The sequence below is a fragment of the Coenobita brevimanus genome, unplaced genomic scaffold (assembly GCF_032717465.1).
Source record: "Coenobita brevimanus isolate Jiangsu-jjx unplaced genomic scaffold, ASM3271746v2 jjx.HiC_scaffold_2612, whole genome shotgun sequence".
In the NCBI taxonomy this organism is placed as follows: domain Eukaryota; kingdom Metazoa; phylum Arthropoda; class Malacostraca; order Decapoda; family Coenobitidae; genus Coenobita; species Coenobita brevimanus.
The window spans coordinates 29,574-44,641 of NW_027643558.1; positions in this window are offsets into that span (position 1 = coordinate 29,574).

The following is a 15,068-nucleotide window of genomic DNA, read 5'->3' on the forward strand; positions in this document are numbered from 1 at the left end:
CATTCTGACACTAACTGAGATGAAGTAAGGTGATTCAGGTTTCCAGAATTTTCATCATCTGAATCATTATCTGTTTCAGCCCCATCTACTGGAGGGAAAATTGTGATTTCCTCTACATCTCTGCCCCTAATTTCTTCATCTGGACCCTGGTTCTCATTGTCTAGTTTCTCTAGTAATTCAACTGCCTCTTCAAGACTCAGACTGAAAATAAAAGAAAAAACTATGAATAATCTAAATAGCAGTTCAATCATTAATCAGCAAATAAATAATCAAAGATTACAATATATTCAAGGACATATAAACTGCAAACCATGAAATAAAACCATAGAAAACCATAAAATCATCTGTTGTTACTGGGCACAGGTTTCACAGTATTAGCTTGTGCTCAGTGTCCCCTACAGGTGACAGGCTTTATAAAAGATGATATAGAGTTGATGTCAGTCATCATATGGTTATTTAGGTGGTTTGCTGTTATTTAGCAACTATTTAGGCTGTTCAAAAGAGACACTGAGTTACCATCACTTACCCCTTTACTTTTCTGGTAGCCATAATGAGTAGAGTACTCAATAATTTGGTGAAAAGACTTCAACACTCCCTCTTTCACCTCTTGCTGCAGCTTCATATGTAAACAATGGGCCACACTGATTATATCAAAGAAAACAAACATGCTTGAGCTCCATAGAAAACCAAAATTTAAGGACAAAGTAATAAAGGTTAATAATCCACATCCAGACAAACTTGTGTAACCTACAGGGGACACTGGGCTCTGGAGGGTTAATTGTCAGGACCAACTTGCTTAGCCCCGGGCTCCTACGTTCCTCATGGGACAACGTAGGATTGGACGATGGATGGATGGATGAATGGATTATTATTATTATTATTATTATTATTATGATTATGATGATGATTATTATTGTTGTTATTAATATTATCATGTCTTTCTGTTTTACAGTGTGGTGGGGAACAAGCACTGCAAAAGTCCTGGCTTGCAGCTCCTATAAACACTTTTGGAGAATGGCCTGGTATCTCCACACTCAGTCTGCTATATATTGTGTCAGGTATGTCTCTATCTGGTAACTTTATCCATTTTTCTATCTATCTGTGTCTATCTATCTGTTGCAAGGCACCTTATTCCTGTAAGGGGTGGCCACTAACAAATTGCCTCCATGTTACCCTGTCCTCTTCCCTCCCTCCAACTCACACCCTTCCTCTCTCATATCTCTCTCCATCCCATCCCTCCATCTCATCCTTGGTCTCCCCTCCCATCTCACCCACATGCACTCTTCTAGTCAGTCTCTCATTGTCCATCCTCTCCATTTCATATCATCCTTGGTCTCCCCCTCCACCCCACTCACATGCACTCTTCTAGTTAGTCTCATATTCTGCATCCTCTCCACTCCATCCCTCTCCTCATCCCCTCCACATCACTCACAAACTCTTCTAGTCAGTCTCTCATTCTCCATCCTCTCCACATAGCCAAACCATCTCAGAGTATTTCTCTTAACATTTTCAACCACATCAACACCACAATACTCCTTTACTTCCTCATTTGTCAGTCTGTCTGTTTGTCTACTTAACACAGCATAAAATAACCATCTCTCCATCTTGACTCCTGAGATATACAGGATATTAATGCCAGAATATGAAGCATTTAAGTGAGGATATTTATGAGGTGGAGTCAGGATTCCAGGGGCTGGAATGGTGAGGGAGTGAGTGTGTAGTGCTACCTCCTGGTAATTCTACCCCGACTGACAAACCAAGTGGTCTTTTGTAGTCCAGGAACCATTTACTATGCCAGGGTGGTTGATATTAATACCTAGCATTAGTAATGACATGCTGCTCCATAACACAAAGGTATACTTGTACACAGAACAGGCGAAACTTGGAATGTGACATCCATAGACTTTCAGGCAGCAAACTTTCATATCGAATTTATGGCTGATTGAAGGTTAGGTTAGGTCACTTTGGGCAGGGTTTGGTCTGATTAGGTAATTTTTGGTTGGGTTGGCTTCAGTTTGACTAGATATAGACGGATTAGGTTAGATTGCTTTAGAATACGTCTGTTTTGATAGGTTTTGGGTTGGGTTTTATTTGGTTGGGTTAGGCTGGGTTAGGTTTGGTTGGATTAGGTCATTTTAGGCTTGACTGGGTTGGGTTAGGTCGGGTATGGTATGGTTAAGTGAGACTAGTTAGGATTAGGCAGGGTTAGATGCAGTTAGGCTGCGTCAGAATTAGTTAGGTTAGGTATGGAGAGGTTATGAGAGGCTGAAAGAGTGCGTAGGATGGGAGTAAGAAAGAGGAAGGAGAAAATAAGTTACTTAATGACCAAGTTGGAATGACATTGTTGGAAGGACACAAGTCAAGAGTGAGAGCAGTGGAAATGAGTTATTTAAGAGGAGCCTGTGGAGTCACGTGGAGAGACAGGCTGACGAATGAGGATATAAAGGAGCGTTGTGGTGTGGATGTGGATGTGATAGGAAGCGTTGTGAGGAACACACTGAGGTGGTTTGGCCATGTGGAGAGGATGGAGGGTGAAAGACTGACGAAGAGAGTGTATGTGAGTGAGGTGGAGGGTGGAAGAGGGAGGGGGAGACCGAGGATGAGATGGAGGGATGGGGTGGAGAGGTATATGAGAGAGGGGGGTGTGAGTTGGGAGCAGGGCAGTGAAATGGCAGGGGACAGGGCGACTTGGAGGCGATTTATTTGTGGCCACCCCAAACGGGATTGAGGCGTCTGGCAATAGATAGATAGATAGATAGTGTATGATGGTGAATTGAAGTAGGAAATGCAAATGTGGAAGACAGGAAGACAAAAGATTATTAATGAGAAGCAGTGGAAAATAGTGATTTGAAAGCAGGAAATGCATACATGAAAGGCAAGACAATGCTTGATAGTGTCCTGGTACCAACACAGGAGTATTTTTAAAATGATCTAGCATTAGAATTTTTATAGGAAAGGGAGAAGCTGTGCATTAAATAATCACTAATATACACTTATAAATAAATAAATAAAGTTTCAATATGTGAGTGTCTGACCCATAGGGCATGATATATTTATTTATTGATTTTTTTATAGCCAAGATTGAGGTCATAGTAACAGACATTTACAGGAAGTCATGCATTACCAGCAGATTCCCTTTGACCTTGTCTGTTTATCTACCTGTATCTATCTGTATAACTTACCAGACACGTTAATCCTTCAAGGGGTGGCCACAGACAAATCGTCTCCATGTCACTCTGTCTTCTGCCATTGACAACTCCTCTGATATCTCTCACCACTCCATCCCACCATCTTAGCCTTAGTTTCCCCTAATACCTCACTCATACAGTCTCCTGGTCAGTCTCATTCTCTGTTCTCCACATGACTGAACCATCACAGAGTATTTCTCGTAACATCCACATCACAGTGCTTGTCACCTTCATCATTTGTCGTTGTTTTTCCATATAATTCCACATGCACCTCTCATATACCTCTTTTTCACTCCACATGCTCCTCTCAGATAACATTTATTCACTCTTTGCCACTCTTCCACTGCTGTCACCCTTGACCTGTGTCCTTTCACCAGGGATGAGACCAGCATGTTAACCCTGTGGAGGAGTCTGGTACTACCCAAGCTTGAATAAAGGTTCCGTAGCAAGAGGGGAAGATCCTGCCACGTCAAAGGATATTTCACAAACGTGTTAACCTGCACCGTAGAAGCCTTCAAGCCGAAATCAGACGCCTTCCTGCGAAAGATGGGAGACACACCACCTCTTGCCGCATACTGCGACAGGCTAGGGTATTTGCAAGAATATATTGATGCCACGGCACTGCGTAACTGAGGCTTAGTGGCTGAGATCTCCATAGGGTGTCATAAGGTAAGGCTAAGCTTCACTTCCATATGATAGAGTAGGGATCATTGTACTGTAATAAAGTTTCTCCCTCTTTCTCTCTATCTCTATCTGTTTATCTATCTACTTGTCTTTTTCTCTCTCTGTCTTTCTAAGCTTACTTCCCTATTCCTTTTGACCTTCTACTATCTCATATTCTCCATCAGCTCTGCCTACACAGTGTCAGTCATCAGTAAACTCCATGTAGGGTTATTGCCTTGGGTGTGCTGTGTGGCAAATCATCTGTGCTGCACCATCTATCTATCTATCTATAGCCCGACGCCCTAATCCTGCAAAGGGTGGCCACAGACAAAACGCCTCCAGGTTGCTCTGTCACCCACCATTTTATTGCCCTCCCCTCAACTCACTCCCCCCTCCCTCGTATATCACTCAACTCCATCCCTCCACCTCATCCTTGGTCTCTGCACCATACTGTCACATATAAACAGACTGTCAGGATTATAAAACGAAAGCAAAAAACTTATATTTATGGAGGGGTAAACAGCACCCTTAGAAACCAAACTGTTTGTGCAGGTACATGGCTGAAAATTCTGGTCAGTACCTGGTGTGACTAGTTTCGTTTTTGAAGGCTCCAACGTGCATGTGTCAGCCTTGGCCACCTAATGGTGGCTCTCCATGCTGCTCAATCTCTGGCAGCCTCCCTGTTCAGTCCCTTAACCCTGAGGTCACACTTAATGACCTTGTCCCAGGTCCTTTTTGCTGTACCCCTTGCAACCCCACCCCTAAAATTAACTCTTCTCACTTTCTGCACCCAGTTATCATCCCCCATCCTCTCCACATGCCCAAACCACCTCAATCTACCTCTCCTCATCACAACACCAATACACTCCAGTCCCACCCCACCTCTCAACTCTTCTGTCGTAAACCTAGCTCCCTTAGGCCTTGCACTCAGGGATGCACTGCACATCCACCTAATCATTGCCATTTCTGTACATTTAAGCCTGTGAATATCCTCTTCCTTTGCTGCACAGGTCTCACTACCATACAGCATTACACTCGTAGCACATGTTGCATACAAAGACCCCTTAGCTCATGTGAAATCTTTTGTGATTGAAAGTGTTTAGAGAAGTACTTTGATGTGGTTTGGCCAAGTGGAAAGGATGGAGAATGAGAGACTGGCTAGTAGAGTGTATGAAAGTTAGACTGGCTGAAAGAGTGTGTAAGAGTCTGAATAGCTGGAAGAGTTTTTTTTTTAATGCGAGGAAGAAGGAACCACAGTCTGAGCCCACATTAATGTTCCTTCCAAGAAAGAAACAAAAACAATACAAAAGAGAGCCAAATTCAAGATCCGTTCATTTCGAGGTGGAAGGGGAGACCAAGAATGAGATGGAGGGATGGAGTGGCGAGATGTATGAGACAGAGGAGTGTGAGTTAGAGAAGGGTGAACCAAGTAGAAGAGGACAGGGCAACATGGAGATCTGTTTGAGTCAGGTGGAGGGGGAGACCAAGGATGAGATGGAGTGGAGAGAGATCGGAGAGCGGATGTTGAGTTGCAGGGAGGTCAGTGAAATAGCAGAGGACAGGGCAATATGGAGATTTGTTTGTGGTCACCCCTAATGGGATTAAGGCGTCTTGCAACAGATAGACAGACATCAGATGAGTTAAAGCTAAGGACTAATCCCCCAATGTTGCACAAATGAACCTGTGTGTGTGTGTGCAAATTTTAAGGGTACAAATAAATGAGAAAAGTAATCTTGAAGTATAAACACAGCCTCAGTAGTTGACTAAATTATACCCAGCAAGGAGATATCATGTAGATGGTTAGTTCTGCACTTTCTAAGGTAAAAATATAGAAGTGATCTTTTTTTTCTTCTGTCTTTGTATGCCCATCATGTCATATATAATTAGGGATTTTTTAGTTTCATCATGTAAGTTGATTATTGTTGCAACAGGAGTTAGGGTATAAAAATGTACATGAAAACATTATTGTGATGAGGATTGATAGATTGAGATGGTTTGGGCATGTGGAGAGGATGGAAGATGACAACTGGTATGGTGAGAGATGTTGATGAAGAGTTGAGAGGAAGGATGGAACTGAAGTGTATTGATGTTGTGATGAGGAGGGTAGCTTGAGACGGTTTGGGCATGTGGAGAGGATGAAAGATGACAACTGGGTGTGGAGGGTGAGAGGTGTGAACGTTGAGGGTAGAGTTGAGAGGAAGGATCGGACCGAAGTGTATTGGTGTTGTGATAAGGAGGGGTTGATTGAGATGGTTTGGGCATGTGGGGAGGATGGAGGATGGCAATTGGGTGGGGAAAGTGAGAAGTATGAATGTCAGGTAGGGTTGTGAGAGGCAGACTGAAAAAGACCTGGGACGAGGTTATAGAGTGTGACCTCAGGGATAAGGGACAGAATAGGGAGGCTGCCAGAGATCAAGTAATGTGGAGAGTTGCCATTAGGTGACCAAGGCGAATGTATGCAATCAGGTTGGAGCCTTTATAAACAATATGATATGACACAATCTTATTGCACTTGCACTTGCCAGTATGATGCTTTAAGTTTAATAAGGGGTAAATCTACCAGGCATCACCCCCTTTTGTGTGTGTGTGTGTGTGTGTGTGTGTGAGAGAGAGAGAGAGAGAGAAAGAGTGCTGAGTCTGTTCCTGAATGTTGTTAAGTCTGATTCCTTTATTTGTTTTGAAAGACACATTAATTCAGTCTATGGTAACATTTTTTTTTTTTTCACTCTTTTCTATCACTGTACCCGGGTATTTGAACTCTCTCACCAATTCCAGTCTCTCTCCATTTACTGTGACATTGCACTGGGAGTCACCTTCTCACTCAATAACCATCACTTTACTCTTTTCTACATGTACTCTCAAGGCACGACGCTTACAGACATCAGCAAAACTCTGCACTAGCGTACCAAGTTCTTGTCCGGTACTTGCAAGCAGTACTGCATCATCAGCATACAACAAATTTGAGATATTCCATCCATCACCATTCATTACCAATGCCATCCCTCTCTCCATTACTCATGTTTTCACTTCTCCCATCACCCCATCCATATATACATTGAACAACCATGGGGACATCACACAACCTTGTCGCACGCCCACACTGATTGTGAACCATTCACTTAGATGCCCATTAACCCTGACACATGCTTCACTACCATCATAAAAACTCTTGATGGCACCTAACAGCTTACCCTCTACACCTTACATGCACAAAACTTTCCACAATCCTTCTCTGTCCACTTTGTCATATGCTTTTTCCAGATCCATGAATGCCATAAATTCCTTATGGTCCTTCTCACAAGCCTTCTCTACTATCTGTCTCACTGCAAATACTTGATCCACACATCCTCTGCCACTCCTAAAGCCACCCTGTTCATCACTCTCTAGGACTTTTGATATCTCTCTTACTCTCACTATAATAATTCTTCCATATACCTTCCCTACCACACTCAGTAAGCTTATGCCACGATAATTCTTACACTCACTTCATTCACCTTTATTTTTGTACAGGGGTACAATCACAGCCTTTTTCCACTCTGCAGAAACAGTTTCACTCATCCATGTCTTCTTACATATCTCCAACAAGCACTTCATTCCATTCTCTCCACTACTCGTACATTTAAGCATCTCTGCATACACCTCATCAACCCCAGCTGCTTTCCCATTTTTCAGCTGCTTCACAGCACTCTTCACCTGTGTGAGTGTCACGTCTCCTGGCACTGCATACCTTCTCTGCACACCCCCAAAACCAATCATGTTTACAGCTGCTCTGCTCTCTCTATCCCTATTCATCAGGCTTTCAAAATATTCTTTCCATCTGGTCCTTACTTCATCTCCATGGGTTAATAATCTACCACCTGCATCCTTCATACCATCCCATTTCTTACTGCTTTCACTTCTACATTTCCGCACCTCTTTCCAGAATAACTTTCTATTTTCAGAGTAGTTTGCATTAATTTTTCTTCCTAGATCCTCATTTACCTCCTCCTTTTTCCTCATCACTAGTCTCTTTACGTGCTTCTTGCTCACAACATATTCAGTTCTTATTTCAACTGAACCCCTATCCTGTAACCACTTTAGCCACTTCTTCCTCTTTTCCTCCACCGCTCTCTTTACCTCCTCATCCCACCATGCCATACCTTTCTTCTTTGTTGTTACTCTTGCCACACCACATACCGCTTTAGCATTCCTAACTAAGCAATCCCTATATGCTTTCCACAGTCTGTCCAGATCCAATTCATTCCAATTCAGTAATTCTAACTCGTCCTCTACTTTGGTCCTGTATTCATCTGCCATTTCTTTGATCCTCAGCTTCTCAACTTTCAGTCTTTCTCCCTGACTGCTTCTCTCTCTCCTGAGCATTCTGCATCCATTTCATGACACTTAGTCAGGACTAGCATCTTATTCTAGTGTAAATTTGTTGTTACAGCTCAGTATTCAGGATGGAGAGACAGAAATTGTAGGCCAAATTACAGTCAAATGGGTCTAGGTAAGTAGCAGAGCGGTGGTGGAAGTGCAATGCCAGGCAGAGTAAGACTGAAATTGTAGGCAGGATGGTTGGCTGTGTCTGCCCTACTTACCAAACCTGATGTGTTGTAATTCTGAGAAGGTTCTTCAGTTTCCTCAGAGAGTTCGTTACAGTTGACATTTGATTGATGAAATTAATTGACCATATGCTCATTTTGGACCGTACAAGGAAATGAAAAATATTGACATTGATAATATTCATAGAATCAGCAAAACTTAAATTTAAAATAAATATATAAACATCATGTGATGGTAACTTTGACATAATATCAAGAACTTGTTAAAACACTATAATGCTTTGATTTGGTTATAAATAATGAGAATGATAACCTGTCTTGATGTAATGCTGCCTACTTCTTCCTTAGCCTTTATCATTCTTTTTCTGTGCTTGCCCTCCTCTCTTCCTATTTCTCCCATCTTTCCTGTCACTTCTTATTGCTTTTCTTTCCGTTATAGGTGGCTTTACATTGAGTGACAAGCCAAATGGTTTCCTGTAAGCCAAGAAACCATTTACAACACTGGGTGGTAACCATATAACCAAACCATACGTGCTCCCTACGTGTCAAGTGGGTTGGTGGAGGGTTAGTGCCCCTCCCTGTAAAACAAATAACTCAGAGTCAAATGGCCACCCCGTACGGGATTATGGCGTCTGGCAATAGATAGATAGATAGATAGATAGATAGTAATATGTAAACTCTCAAATGCAAGAGTTAACCATTACATTCAGTACTTCATGTATGCAATAGGTCAACTCTGGAACTGTCTTTGTATTTCCTACTGTCTGTGATCTTTAGTGTTTTAAATACAGTGTGTCCAGGCATCTTGAAATGATTGGGTCTTGAATATGGCTTCTGTTATCGTGTTTTTATTTTTTCTTGGAGGGAACAATCTTGTGGGCTTGTAGCCTTGTGTTCCTTCTGTGCATTAAAAAAAAAAAAAAAGTATCAATCTATTGCCAGACGCCTCCAGGGGTGGCCACAAACAAATTGCCTCCATGTCACCCTGTTGTTGTCCCCAAATGATATTGTTCTTGATGCCACCAGATACATTTCTTACCAGGTAAACTTAAGGTTCAGAAGGAAAGGACTAATTGTGTAATATATTTTTCAGGTGCGTGAGTTGATTGTCAGCCGTGGAAGCTGCCTAGAGAGAGGCAGAAAGAAGAGGAGGAGGAATCCCCAGCTAACTTGAAACTGTAATGGACGTTAACCCCAACACCTGCCCTGTACAATGTGGTAAGTGTGTGAATGTGATGCCTCTTTTTTGTTGTTATTGCTTCAGGCCCATCAGGATATGAATCTTTGTGTGTGTGTGTGTGTGTGTGTGTGTGTGTGTGTGTGTGTGTGCATGTGTGCGTTCTTATAGTGAAGGTATGTGTGGCATGTTACCATAGGGCACGTGTGGTTTTGTTGCTTTCATGTATCTCGGTTTGTTTATCTGTGGGTGAAGCGATGAAAGTGAATCAAAAGGTAGATTCTGAAATATAGTGGACTGCAGGCTGATGTTGCTCTTCTCCTGCAGTCCACCATCCTATCTCTCTGTCTATCTATTACCAGACGCCTTAATCCCGTAAGGGTTGTCCACAAACAAATCGCCTCCATGTCGCCCTGTCCCCCGCCATTTCACTGCCCTGCTCCCAGCTCACACCCCTCTCTCTCATATACCTCTCCACTCCATTCCTCCATCTCATCCTTGGCCTCCCCCTCCCTCTCCTCCCCTCCACCTCACTCACATACATTATCTTCATTAGCCTCTCACTCTCCATCCTCTCCACCATCCTCCTTATTTGAAATTGTGGGTTGAGGGAGGTTGTATATTAGTGTCACCAGGTGAAGGCATCCCTCTTTAGCGTCAGTTCTTTTTTTATTTTAATTTACACAGTTGGTGGATTTATACAAACCAAGGATGAACATATTTTTTTTTCCATCCTCCTCCAAGCAGAGATAGGGAAGGTGTTGAGGGATGTTTAAATACCTGGGCAGCTCCACCACTCACACACATCAGTGCCACCACATGAAGGCACCTTAGGCTAAGTAAAGGAAGTCTAGTATTGGACCTTATGTTGTATATGTGTTGGTCAGGAAATTATATTCATCTTGGACATGTGTTAGGAGTGTAATGCTGGATGGTAGTGAGACATGGGCAGTAGAGGAAGAGGATATTCATTGGCTCAGACATACAGAGGACAGTGATTAGATGGATGTGTTGTGTGTTCTTGAATGCTACGCCTGGGAGGGCTAGGTTTACAATGGAAGAGTTGAGAGGAAGGAAGGAAGGGACTTGAATGTACTTTTGATTTCACTTCTGTAACCCAGGAACACACTTACACCTGTGAGTGGTAACCATTTTTGTGAGGTGAACCATTTTATGAGGTGACGTGGAGCCAACTATGGTGCCTCTTTTAACTCTTCAGCCAACCATCTGGGACAACACACTCATAAATAATCCTATTTATCAGGTCAGTGACTAACTTCACCCCTATATCGCCTGAGGCCTTCAACATTTCGGCAGTCAACCCGGACACACCTGCTGCCTTCCCCACCTTCATTCTGCCTATTGCCTCACTCACAGTAGCAGCATCAATCAAAGGCCAAGGGCCAGACACTGGATCTGCTGGCTCCAAGCCTTCCCTGTCCCAGTCAAACTCCTCATTCAACAACCAGTTATAATGCTCTCCCCATGCATCTTTAATATCCCCACTGTTCACCACTACCCTTCCTTCATCATTCTTCACACACTGCTCACCTATAATATCCCGATTATCCCTCTTAACCTGACCTGCCACCCTGAATATCATATTTTTCCATTCCCCATGATTTATGTTATCAAGTAATAGTCTCTGTGACTCAGACTTCGCCCTGTATACCTCTCTTCTAGCCCTCTGTTTGGCAGCCAGATATTCCTCTTTGGTACCACCCTTCTTTCATTCCTGGAAAAGCCTTCTTTTCTCCTTAACTGCAGCTTCTACACCCTCATCCCACCACCAAGTTACTTTATGTCTTGGTGGTCCTCATGTCCAATCGCATTTTATATCAGTAACTCTCAAGAAATTGTTCTTGAGGGCTCTTTACTGTTCATTAACGCCTCTGTCTACAGCTCCCTGTTCAGCCACCACTCTCCTCAACTCGCTATAGAAGGCGTCCCTTACTACTTCGTTTTCCAGCTTCCATATTTTCCTCCTAGGTACATAAGTCCTCTTTTTCATCACTCGTTCTTTAAGCACCGTATCACAAGTCAATAGTTTGTGCTGCTGCACTCACTCCTCACTTCCTATAACTTTTACATCCCTCTCCTACCTCCTATCAGCCCTCCTGACCAGGAAATAATTTATCTGACTGCTATTTCCCCAAATAAATTACAAGAGAATATCAATGTGCCATATGTGGAAATAAACTGATAAGGAAGAGGTGCATGGGAGCCTCTTCGCTGATCACAGTGAGTCCCAATACAATATGTGAACAAGTTACTGTAACTTGGCCTAAAACTGCTACCTCTACAGTTTGAATGCTCAGCTGTAAAAAAAATTAACACTAGAATCTGATGCTAGTTATAAGAAAGTGCTATAGAAAGGATATAGGACCTCAGCACTGTCTTTTTCTGCCTCTGGGCTATGTCAAGTTAAGGAAAAAGAATTAGTGTGTAGAAGACAAGTCACGTCCTGACTAACCATCATCAACATCCTGGTCTCTCTTTCCCACCACAGAATGGTGTGAGGTAGGGTCTAGAAAGAAAGAAAAACCTTTACAGAGTGGAACTATAAAACATCCTAAATCCATCCATCCATCCATCATCCAATCCTGCATTGCCCCATGAGGACCATAGGAGCCCGGGGCTAGGCAGCTGCTCCTGACATTTAAGATGAGAGTGAAACATCCTAAATAATAACATAAAAAACCAAAGAACCATAGATATTAGCATTACAACGAGACCAAAAATAGGTAAATAATCAGGAAACAGTTCTGCACTATTAATACTCTGAGAATAAAGGCCATAATTTTAAAAATGAGAGAGAGAAGGTTACGACAGACCTCAAACATTCCGTGATCATTTGTGGAGCATCTTTCAGTATAATACATAGTGTGCCTATATGTCTTATTCCAGGGCACAACCAACAATGAGGCAGGGTTTGTAACAGCCACTGACATATTACCCCCTTCAAGGTAGAAAGAATGATAGATGACTAGAAAAGCCCTTGGTGGAAGTACCTGATCAAAAAATCTCTCACTGTCTATCAGGAAATCAAACTGACACACACATAAGTGGGCTTTCATCTCAAGTAGACATTAAACCATTAAATCCACATACTATATAGCTGAACAGCTGATTAAAACTAGGAGCTGCAAGAATATTACCATATAACCTTAACTTCATTAATGCACATCTCAGCAGCCAAGTATTAACTTATTCCATTACACCTTAGTATTCACTCATGTTATCTATAAAGTTTTTAATATCTACACAGTTTACATAAATAACATGCAAGAGAACAATTCCATCACTGTTAACTGTCTTGTGCACCTAAACTCCATGAATCCAGGAATGTATTTCTATATTATTCATCCCACCTTCAAACTGAGACTCTGAACTGGAAGAATTTAATATAGCCTCCACCAACATCTTCACTAACAGACGATCTTCTGACGAAAATCATCGTCACGAGGTAGCAGAAAGAAAGGTTATGTCGTTGGATTCATGGGGTTAACATTATCATCTGTATCATATCAGTACTGTGTATCTTTTTAATATCAACATATCAGGTGAGCAATAATAATAATAATAATAATAATAATAATAAAATCAATAAAATGATAATAAAAATAATAGAGAGTGTATGTGAGTGAGGTGGAGGGGGGAAGAGGGAGGGGGAGGCCGAGGATGAGATGGAGGGATGGGGTGGAGAGGTATATGAGAGAGGGGGGTGTGAGTTGGGAGCAGGGCAGTGAAATGGCGGGGGACAGGACGAAGTGGAGGCGATTTGTTTGTGGCCACCCCAAATGGGATTGAGGCATCTGGCTATAGATCGATAGATAGATAATAATAGCCTCATCTTTTGATTCTCAAAAGTAACAATTCATCCTAAGTAATTCACTAGCACTCAAAACATGTTTATACCTTTAAAAGAACAGTGACACCACTCGACATACAAAGCAAACTACACTTGCAGAAATGGCAGCTACTAAACCCTGTAATAACAAATTAAAAACAAAGAAGGCAACAATAATGAAGACAAACTCTGATGAAATTAAAGGAGACTTACTGTTTCTGTTTTTGTCTGTGGCACAGGGACACAGGTGCGGGAGTTAACGATGAAGAGGATGACCCCCCAGTGCAGGGACCAATGCCCTTCGAGCCTGACGACGCTCCCTGGAAGAAAGAAGAGTCTGGCATCAGGAAGCTGTGAGTTGATATTTCTCTCTCTCTCTCTCTCTCTCTCTCTCTCTATCTCTCTTTAGTACATATACTATATATTTATATATATATATATATATATATATATCAATCAATCAATCAGTCAATCAATCATTTCCTGTGGCACCCCACGGGATGCATAGGGTCTCAATGAACTCTCTCCACCAATATTTGTCTCTTGCCATCTCCTTCAGGTCCCACCAACACTCCTCTCCTGCTTCTTTTTTCATTGTCCTCAACCAAGGTTTCCCTCGGCCTACCTCTACCTCTTCTTCCTCTAGCAATCCACTCTGGCACATCCTGTATTAAACAACCTTCTTTTCTGTATATGTGCCCCAGCCACTTCCAGCGAGACAGTCTCACATATTCATTAACTGGTTCCACTCTCGTAATATCCCTTACTCTTTCATTTGTAACTCTGTCTTGCCACTTTACCCCAAGAATCCTTCTCAGTATTTTATTCTCAAATCCTAATACTTTCTGATCTGTTGCAATTGTACTGTGCCATGACTCATGCCCGTAAATTAAAATGGGTCTAACCATGGACTTGTAAATTTTCACTTTAGTATGTACCAAAAGCATATTATTATTCCAAACAGATTTCAACATTCCAACAGCTCGCCAAGCCTGTCTAATCCTCTCCTCAATTTCATTGTTTAATGATCCATTAGATGATACAATCGTTCCCAGATATTTAAAGTTTTCTACATTCTTCACCACATTATTCCCAATTACACAATCGATTTGGTTCTCCACGTTCATATTAATAATTTCAGTCTTTCCACAATTTATTACCAATCCCACTTTTTCTCCTTCCTCCACCAGACAATCGAGCACCCTCTGCATCTCGTAAATACTTCCACAAATCAGTACAATATCATCAGCATAGTCCAAATCCATCAGCTTCTTATTTTCTTTCCAGTTAATTCCTGCACCTGTTCTCCTTACAACCTTTTTCATAACATAATCCATAACCAAAACAAACAACAATGGCGAAAGAACTCCTCCTTGAATCACTCCTGACCTAACTTGAAATGGATCACTCAAAGAACCACCCACCATTACCTTACAAAAAGTACCTTCATGCAGGCTTCTAATAATATTTACAAACTTTCTGGTATACCATAGAATCTCATAATTTTCAACATAGCTCCACGTGAAACACTATCAAACGCCTTTTCAAAATCCACAAAACACATGTTAAGTGGCATTTTCATCTCATTAGCTTGTTGCATTAGATGCCTTACAATAAAAATCTGATCATTACAACCTCGACCCTTT